Source organism: Hevea brasiliensis, chromosome 17, assembly GCF_030052815.1.
Source record: "Hevea brasiliensis isolate MT/VB/25A 57/8 chromosome 17, ASM3005281v1, whole genome shotgun sequence".
Lineage (NCBI taxonomy): Eukaryota > Viridiplantae > Streptophyta > Magnoliopsida > Malpighiales > Euphorbiaceae > Hevea > Hevea brasiliensis.
In genome coordinates this window covers 19,602,067-19,612,924 of record NC_079509.1, presented here as the reverse complement: position 1 = coordinate 19,612,924, position 10,858 = coordinate 19,602,067, and positions in this window count along the sequence as shown.

The window sequence follows — 10,858 nt, the reverse complement described above, 5'->3', positions numbered from 1 at the left end:
CTTAGACCTATCTTCTCAAGATGTCGGTCTAGCTGAGTCTGTGACATAGGCTTAGTGAATGGATTAGCTGAATTTTCAGCTGATGCTATTTTCTGCACGGCTACATTGCCTTGCCCAATTATTTCTCTGATAATGTGGTAGTGCCTTTCTATGTGTTTGGATTTTTGGTGAGACCTTGGTTCCTTAGCCTGTATGACTGCTCCATTGTTGTCACAGTGTAGTGGAACTGCTGACTCAATGGAAGGAACTACTGCAAGTTCTATCACGAACTTCTTTATCCAAACAGCTTCCTTTGCAAAGATCTCGATGCAGAATATATTCGACCTACGTAGTGCAATGCGATCGTGCTCTGTTTGGAACTCTTCCAACTGACTGCACCTCCATTATAAATGAACACATATCCAGATGTAGACTTTCTATCATCGATATCTGATTAGAAATTAGAATCAGTATAACCATCCAATTGCAAGTCTCCACCTCCATATATCAAGAATAAATCCTTAGTTCTTCTCAAGTACTTAAGGATATTCTTGACAGCTATCCAGTGTTCCAAACATGGATTGGATTGATACCTGCTAGTCAAACTAACAACATATGCGATATCCGGCCTAGTACACAACATTGCATACATTAAACTTCCAATAGCCGAAGCATATGGAATCCTGACCATCTTATCTCTTTCTTCAAGTTTCTTTGGAGACATCTCTTTAGAAAGATGGATTGGTAACAATCCTCTCTTGGAATCAAGCATGTTAAACCTTTTTAACACATTTTCCAAGTATAGACTTTGGGATAAACCAATTATTCTTTTCGCTTTATCTCTATAGATGTGAATCCCAAGAATATAGGTTGCCTCCCCTAAGTCTTTCATGGAGAATGTATTTGACAACTATATCTTTACAGTTGTCAACATACCTGTGTCATTACCCATCAACAGTATGTCATCCACATATAAGACAAAAAAAGTGATAGCACTGTCACTAACCTTCTTATATACACATGGCTCATCCTCATTTTTTATAAAACCAAAGGATTTAATGGCTTCATCAAAACGGATGTTCCAACTCCTCGAAGCTTGCTTCAACCCATAAATGGATCACTTTAGCTTGCATACCTTGGAACCATCTTGGGATTCAAAACCCCTAGGTTGTTCTATAAAAATGTTTTCTTCAATGGATCCATTGAGAAAAGCTGTTTTGACATCCATCTGCCAAATCTCATAATCATAGTATGCAGCTATTGCTAATAGAATCCTAATTGATTTAAGCATGGCAATAGGCGAGAAAGTCTTCTCATAGTCGATTCCTTGCCTTTGGCCAAACCCTTTCGCTACTAGCCTTGCCTTATAGGTCTCTACCTTTCCATCAGAACCAATTTTCTTCTTGAAAACCCATTTGTTCCCTATAGGTACAATACCTTTAGGTGGGTCAACAAGATCCCAAACTTGATTCTTATACATGGAATCAATCTCGGATTTCATAGCATCAATCCATTTTGAAGAGTCTATATCTGATATAGCTTCTTCATAGGTGAGTGGATCATCTCCATGATCTACTTCTTTATGAGTAGACAACTCTTGTTCTTCTTCATGAAGGAAACCATATCTCACTGGTGGGTGAGATACCCTGGTTTTTCTATGAGGAACAGCTGTAGATGTTTCATCAACGGGTATGGGTTAACTAGATGGATCTATATCCATCTGATCTGTTGATTGGTAAGAATTCTCCAATTCCAACTCTATTTGCCTTCCTTTGCCTCTTTCTTGAACAAACTGTTATTCAAGAAATGTGGCATCTCTACTAATCACAACCTTTTGTGAAGTAGGCAAATAAAAATAATATCCAAAACTATCTTTTGGATATCCAACAAATCGATATTTTTCTGATCTGGTTTCCAATTTATCAGTATTTAGCTTTTTGATATAAGCTGGACAGCCCCAAATCTTAACATGCTTAAGACTTGGTTTTCTTCCATGCCATATCTCATAAGGTGTGGAAGAAACTGATTTTGATGGAATCCTATTCAGAATATACAAAGCTGATTCTAATGCAAATCCCTAAAAGGAGATTGGCATATCAATATAGCTCATCATACTACGTACCATTTCCAATAGGGTACGATTTCTCCTTTCAGATACACCATTTAGCTGTGGCGTTCCTGGAGGAGTCAGCTGGGAAACAATGCCGTGCTCTCTCAAGTATTCATCAAATTCAGTACTTAAATATTCACCTCCACGATTTGATCGAAGAGCTTTAATACTCTTTCCTGTTTGATTTTTTACTTTAGATTTAAATTCTTTGAACTTTTCAAAGGATTCATGTTTGTATTTCATCAAATACAAATACCCAAACCTTGATTTATCATCAGTAAAGGTAATAAAATAATGAAAATTGCCTCTAGCCTTTTCCTTAAATGGACCACATACATCACTATGTATTAGCTCCAAAATATTTTCAGCTCTTAGCCCTTGTCCAACAAAGGGTGATCTAGTCATTTTGCCCTGAAGGCAAGATTCACAAGTAGGAGTAGGCTCAAAGCCCAATGAGGATAAAATCCCCATTTTCTCCAATTTTGCAATCCTATCTTCTGCAACATGACATAACCTTAAGTGCCAAATATATTTTGAACTTGAGTTGGTTTTCACCATGGCATTGCATTCTTTTAGATCACTTGCATTCAATTTGTGTTTGTCATTATTATCCAAATAATAAAGACCATCATTCATATAACCCGAACCAACATATTTATTTCCAAAATAAATATTGCAAACATCAACTGTGAACTAAAATTCATAGCCATTTCTAGTCAAACTAGATATAGAAATGATGTTCTTAAAAGCATCAGGTACATATAAAATATTATCCAAACACAAAACATGTCCAAACATGTAAAAAGATTTAGATCCTATGGCTAAAGCTTCAACAGTTGAGCCATTGCCAATCCGAACTCTAACATCTTGAGAACGCAAACTGCTGCTACTTGCTAGTTCCTGCATATCATTAGAAATGTGAGAATTGGCACCAGTATCTAAAACCCAAGCTATAGATGAACTATGAGTATCATCAGAATCTAAATAACAAGATATGGACATACCTTCCAAAGGTGTATCCTTCTTGTCCTTTAGAGAAGCAAGATACTCTGGGCAGTTCCTTTTCCAGTGCCCATCTTTCTGGTAGTAGAAACACTTTCCTTTGCCTCCTTCAGCTTTAGTCTTCCCTTTCTTTTTAGCTATTTTCTTAGAAGGACTAGGAATCTGAGGTTTATTTTTCTTATTGCCCTTCTTCTTGTTGGACTTTCCAGTAGAAGAAGATGCAATCAAAGCTACCTCTTTTCCTTTATTGCCTGGCGCATTCTTTTGGGCAATAACCAGCATGTTGAATAAACCAGCTAAGGTGCATTCCTGTTGAGTCATATGGAAATTTGTCACAAAATTCCCAAAAGACTCAGGAAGGGACTGAAGGATCAAATCCGTCTGTAGTTGGAAATCCATGTTGAAATCAAGATGTTCCAATTGCTCAATCAGCCGAATCATCTTGTGGACATGATCCCCAACATTCTGTCCCTCAGACATCCTCATACGGAATAGCTGCCTAGATATCTCATACCTAGCATTCCTACTATGCTCACCATACAACTCTTGTAGGTGAAGGAGGATCTCACTCGCACTCTGCATATTCTCATGCTGCTTCTGTAACTCATTACTCATGGAAGCAAGCATGTAACACTTAGCTCTCATATCATGCTCCTTCCACTTGTCCAAAGTTTCATGTTCCTCTTGAGTGGCCTCTGGAGGTAAGGGACCAGGAACATTTGAGTTTAGAACATATCCTATATGTTCAAGGTTCAGAATAAGTTTCAAATTTCTTAGCCAATCAGAGAGATTAGGTCTTGTCAATCTATTGCGATCAAGTATGCTTGCAAGGATATTGGACGGTGGTGGTTGTTCTATGCTCATTTTTATCAAAAAATTAACTGCAGAAAATAACCAGATTAATTAGTAAATGTATCATGTAATTAACCAAAATGATCAATCAAATTGGTCCTCCCACTAACTTAGCGAATCCTACACTTCCAAAGTAGAAAACAGAAATCCTAGTTGGATGGATTTCTAATGGGTGATTGAATTCTTATAATTCTATTGATCAACCTCAGGTACATCCATTATTGGAATTACAATAAACTATAAGTGAGGAACTCCTTGCCCATCACATTTCATGTGAGGTTCAATCCTTTACCCAGCCGCTAATGCTCAAAATCTCAGGTACATCTATTATTGACTTATCTTGCATTAGTTAAGTTGATCCCATTGAGCCAGTAATTATGCAAATAATTTTAATGTCCTCAGATGCATCCAATATTGGCCAACAAACCATTTACATATTTACAACATCTCATGCTTAACAATTATTCTTAAGAAAATCTCTTAAATTAATTGTATCTCATGCTACTATTTAAAATTTCTTAAAATAATTGCCCCAATGGAGGGCCCATGTTATAATTACTATAATTATAGCATTTCCAACTTAATCATTTGTTTGAAAGATTTTATAGTCATCCTAATTACTATTAAGGTCTCACTTTGCATATTATCCATTTAGCATGCATATATCATATAATTGCATACATTCCCATACATCTCATACATTCATGGATAAGTAGTAAATATGGTATGATCATGGACTTTCTAAGGGATTCAATTCTGAGCCACCAAGAATTGAATCAGGGCATTCCTAGGTGCATTTCATTCATTCATTTTACAAGAGTTGCTGAAGGAGTACATAATCAACACTTGATCTTGAATTCCTCCCACTTGTCCCACCAATGCTCTTGACCTCCTTGAACTTCTTGCAATCCAATATTACATAGTAATCCTTGGCATACCAAGGCAAATTTACAAGAACTTAAATAAATGAAATTACAACCCAAAAATTATTACAAACTTAATAATACATGCCCAAAATAAATTAAAATAAATTAATTAATTTACAATCCCAAAGAAACATAAAAGAAATAAATCCAATCACATTAGTCATTTATAGTCCATGATCATCTATCATGCATATCACTATTTAACAATTAAATAAAATATACATATTTAAATTAAATTGAATATCTCATATTCAACTTAAAAATCCAGATTTGAATATGATTCAAATAAATTTAAAAATTCAGATTTGAATCTCATTCAAACAAATTTAAAAATTTAGATTTGAATCACATTCAAACAACCTTAAAAATTCAGATTTGAATCACATTCAAACATTTCTTAAAAAATCAGATTTGAATCACATTCAAATATTTTTTAAAAAATCAGATCTGAATATTATTCAATCAACTTTAAAAATTCAGATTTGAATATGATTCAAACAACTTTAAAAATTCAGATTTGAATCACATTCAAACAACTTTTAAAATTTAGATTTGAATCACATTCAAATAATTTTTAAAATTCTGATTTGAATCATAATTTAATTGTGTGATTAAGACTATTAATTAAACACTTTAATTAGTCAAAGAATAGGCCTTAGATCATACAACAATTGCAGAATTAAAAGCCAAACCTTGCGCCACCTTGAAGAACCTTTGTTGCCGCCACCAATGGTGGCTTCACCATGTGTGCCGCCACACATCCATTGCAACCAGCAATGGATCAATCATCTCATGATCAAATCACACAATTAAATCATATAATCAACAATCTAAATGGCAAATATAGTGGCTCTAATACTAATTAAAGGAATGGAAGTGTGAGAAACAGAAGTTTATACCATTGAATTCAAAAATTTTCACCTAGGGTCACATGCATCATGCAAGATTTATTTTTATCTATTTGATTTCAATGATAAACAAAATATTAAAACTCTTTTAATATGTTTTTGGATCTGTATTTGCCATTTAAGATTTTAAAATTAATCAGATTAATTTTAGAACCCTAGATTAAATCAAGAACGATTACACTAACCTCTTGATGCACTGCAAGGTATTTACGCCTTTGAGATTCGTCTTCAGGACACCAAATATTGTCCCTCTAGCTTGTCTACACCAAGAAAACCTATGGCAGCCCTTGAACAGCTTCTAAAGATTTTTCTATTAATTAGAGATTCAAGTTCTGCCTTTTAAGAGATTAGAGATGTAAACAGGACACTAGAAACAATTTCTAGTATTTTTAATTCAAGAGATTGATGGCTAATCTCTTTGAATTGATGAGAGATGAAGAGGAAGAGAGGGAGAGCTTTAAAATGGTGTGACAAAGGAGTGTGGCTGCTGGTTGTCTTTTATTTTTCTCATAACAACACTTATATAGCTAGGTTAACACATTAAACCCTTGCCACATGTCACCCTTTGATTAGCTGTCACACCCTACCCCTCTGTAAGGCATAACATGATCCCGTAGTATACCTAATGAATTACCAACTCCGTCTACTGATAATCCATTAAATACACTACAAGGGATTTTAAAAACTTTTCTTACTTCTTTTACAGTGGTGAGCACTATTTACAGGTATTAAAAACCTTTTTAAATTGTAGTGATAGAACTAACACATTTGGAGTATTTGGAATTTTTGTAAAAATTTTGGCAGAGTGCCATCTGTATTTTGGATAAAACAGTTCTTCAGAAAACCTGTGAAAAACACTTCAATAAATTTCCAAATCTCAACTTCAACATTTTTCTCAACCCAACACAGTTCTCAAGTCAAATTCATGGTAATTTTTCAAGGGCTGAGATAGAGAAAATATAATACAATTTTTTACAAGTCAAAATATCTCATAATTTACTTTACAACTTCAATGTACAATTTTTATTTACAACTGCTCAAAACCAAAAACAATATGTACATACAGTGAACATACATTACATTACAAAATACAAAATTTTGGAATACTCATTATACCCGGTAATCTCTCGCTGGAGGTACTAGCAGCCTAGTCTGCTGCCCTGTCTGTCTGTCTACCTGCAACAGCAATAAAAAGCTATCGCTGAGACAATGTCTCAGTGGTGCACAACATTAACCAAATATAATTTAAATCACAATTGATAAATCAGATAAATAGTGGATACTTAAAAACCATAGTTAAATTCAAGACAATAATTGTCAACCAGAATTTAAACTCCATTTCTCAATATCACAATAAATTTCAGTAAGTCAGATCATGGTTGAATTCAAAAGACAGTATATGTCGATAAGAGTTTAAATTCATTTCACAATCTCACAATAAATCTCAATAATCAAAACATAGTTAAATTCGAAAGACAGTAAATGTCAATAAGAATTTAACTTCATTTCACAAATTATCAAATCGCATAACAACACAATTTAGTCGAATAAGTTAAGAATACAGTGTTGCCAATTCATTCACAACCTAAGCCATAACACAAATTTCCGATCAATGCCGCGTTGTACACCACGACAAAGCAATCACAACCCCACTAATCGAAATCAATGAGGAATGGAGCTAGCTATATAATGAGTACTCATCCGATCACCTCAACTGGTAAACCAGAGAGGGAGAAAAATAAACGATCACGACTCCATAAATGGAGAAGGAAATAAACGATCACAACTCCATAAATGGAGAAGGAATGATATGATACTGTCATGCTAAGTGTGAACACAAAATCAATTCCAAACATTTTATTCAAATGATTCGTGAGAATCCAATAAATTTCCCAAGTCATAATTTCATTCACAAAATGGCAACACTATTCATAATTAACTTCAATTTTCACAAATCACACTAAACCAATTTTTCCACAATTTCAAACCATTTACAATGCTTTTTAAGCAATGAGTATCCATCAATATCATTCAAACAATTTCTCACAGTTTCAAATCATTTACAATGCTTTTCAAGCAATAAATATCCATTCAAACACATTTCCACAATTTAAAACGATAATGTACAAATAGTCAATATTTATTTCAATTGAAAAATTCAAAAGAAATAGTTGTTGTGCACAAACACAATTTAAATCAATAACATACAATTAATCATATGAAATCTTATTCAGAGTAAAATCAGTTGAAAACTAGTTGTGCACAAATCTCTGATATTTGTCTCCTGGTCTTGACTCAGTATTTCTTTCCCTTTTGCTGAGTCCTTGTTAACTGAGAAACACAATTTGAAGTGTTTCAGTACTACATTAATTTGCCTCTAACGATAATGTTCGATAAGTAATTCACTGAACTTAATTATTCACTGAATACCTTTATTTGCTTAATCACCTAATATACCGACCCTCGATGCGTTTTAGGTAAATTAGGTTTTGGTGTCCTTAATATGTCACATTCGATAATGTTTTAGGATTGGTACGTGTTACCAAACTCAATTCTATGTATATTGCATTTTCTTGCATTTCATTGCAAATTGTTGGATTCCGGGATACTAGTTTGACCTAGCCGGACGACCTAGTTCCCTCGGTTTTCGGGTTTCGGTCAAAACTACAAACTTGTAGATCTATGTCTTATTGCACGCGGGGCAAAATTTTAGGTCAATCCGAGTTAAGTAGACCAAGTTATGGTCATTATACTATTGCTGGTCAATTGGTATCAAATTAGGTCAATTTTAGGTCAATTTGGTCAACTTTGGTTCGGCCAGTTTTTGGACCCGAACTTGTGCAAGCTTTTTGACTTGCTTATGGTCATTTCTGGGCTTTGATGTCTTCATAAGACTTGTAGGTATGGGTCTTATCTATTCATGGTTAAAATTTCAGGTCAATTGGACCTGTTTTGAGTGAGTTATGGCCTAAACACTCACTGCTGCCCAATTGGTCATTTTTCAGGTCCTAATTGTACCTAATCCGAATTGGTCATTTTCTTAGGTCACCTTGCAAGCAGAATTTTGGTATGCTTTCTCAATGAAAGTTGGCACATTTTGTGCCTAGTTTCACCTCCAATTGGTCTCATACCAATTGAGGTTACACATTTAAACTTATAGGCTAAAATGTACACTGCCCTTAGTTACCTTGCTTAAACACACATCAATCACACACTTACCTTGCAATATGTTTACTTCCCTACCAAATCTGTTTTGGTACATTACCAAAAACATATTCCATTTTACATTAAAATTACTTTGGGCAGATTACAATTATCCTCAACACACCAAATATAATTCACATTTACAAGTTCTAAGTACAATCACATACGCACCTAACCATTACAAATCTTACATACACTTTACAATATCAATCTATATACATATCCATCAAACTTCTATGTCAATATTCTGCCACCACCTTCATGAACACACACATTTATTCAAGAATCCCCAAGCTGCCGAAATTCTTCCTCAATACCAAAGTGTCCTACAATCATCAATTTTCATCCAAGTGCAAAAATCACCTTATACATATGAAATATTTTACTAGGATATTAAATCACCATAACCAACATAATTCTCATCAATTATATGTACAAATATTTCATCAATACATGAATACATGGCTGCCCAAAAATAGATATCTCAATAACTCTTCAAACTTAAAAATTTCCTTCACAAAACTAACACCCATAACATGTACACAAAGTTTAACAAAGAAATCTTCAAAAATGCTAACTTACCTTATGGTTGGGACTTGTTAAACCTTCACCAAACTTCTTGATTTTAGTATCAAACCCTTCCTTGTGATGTGTAGACAATTTTTCATGAAGGAACCTAAGAGATTGGAGTTGAAATGGAGGGGTTGATGGAGCTTGCATGAAAATGGAAATGGAGTTTTCTTTTTCCTTCAATTCGGCATGTTTAATGGAACCTTGAGGAAGATGAAGTTTCAGCTTATGTGAGGGAATTACAGCTGCCCCATTATGTTTATTTTATTCCCAAGTGGTCCACTCACCAAATTTAAATCATATTATATGTTAATTATTCATTTATCCCACATTAACCCATGATTTTAGCTATTTACTTTAGGTACCACTAAACTAATTTTTCATTTTATTTTCCAAGTGTAATATTATTTATTTTTAATGGATATTTAGGTCAAAAGACACTTCGGGATGTCAAATGACCATAATGCCCCTGTTCGGGTTGCATTCCCGATTTTTCGGTAACACCGGGTTTTGTCTGTTTTTCGATTTCTCACTTTTCTTTGTACTAATTATTTAATTTTTCTTTGATCTTTCTAATGATATTTATTCTTCAATAAGGGTCTATTTAAGTCCTAAAAATATTTTCCAGGGTTCCCCGCAGTCCAGGGCTAGTCAACAGTCCACACCGTGACTTCCCGGTGCGGTCACCCATCGCTAGGATTCCCGGCTCGCTTAACTTGATCACATTTCTTTGCTATTATTTTTCCTTTGTTTTTCTTGTATTTTCTTTTCTTGTATTTCATTATTTTATGTCTTCTCACTCATATCGAAGTGTAGTTCTAGGCATCCTAGCTGTCCGGACAACACTGGTCATCGGAACAGTAGAACGCACTACCGAACTTAGGGGTGTTACATTAGCTCTAGATTTAAGTGACCCAATCACATTGTGCCAAGTGTCAAACCTATATTTAATCTTAATTTTAATCATCTTACATGATTAAAAGACATTTGGCAAGCTTATGTGTAATGCCACGTGTCACCATCTCATGGTGCCACGTGTCACCATCTCATGGTGCCACGTGTCACACTGCGAAATGACCAAAATGCCCCCCTGTGTCTTAATTTTGAGTTCTTAATCCAAAATAATTATTTCTCTTCTTCTAATTAATTTATATCAAATATAAATTAATTAATTAATCTCTATTAATTAATTTCTCATTAATTAAATTCATATTTAAACACTTTAAATATAAATTTAACTTATACTATGCATCCAATAATCTAGATTTGGTTTCAAGTCATGCTAGGGACTTTGCAATCTAATTGCA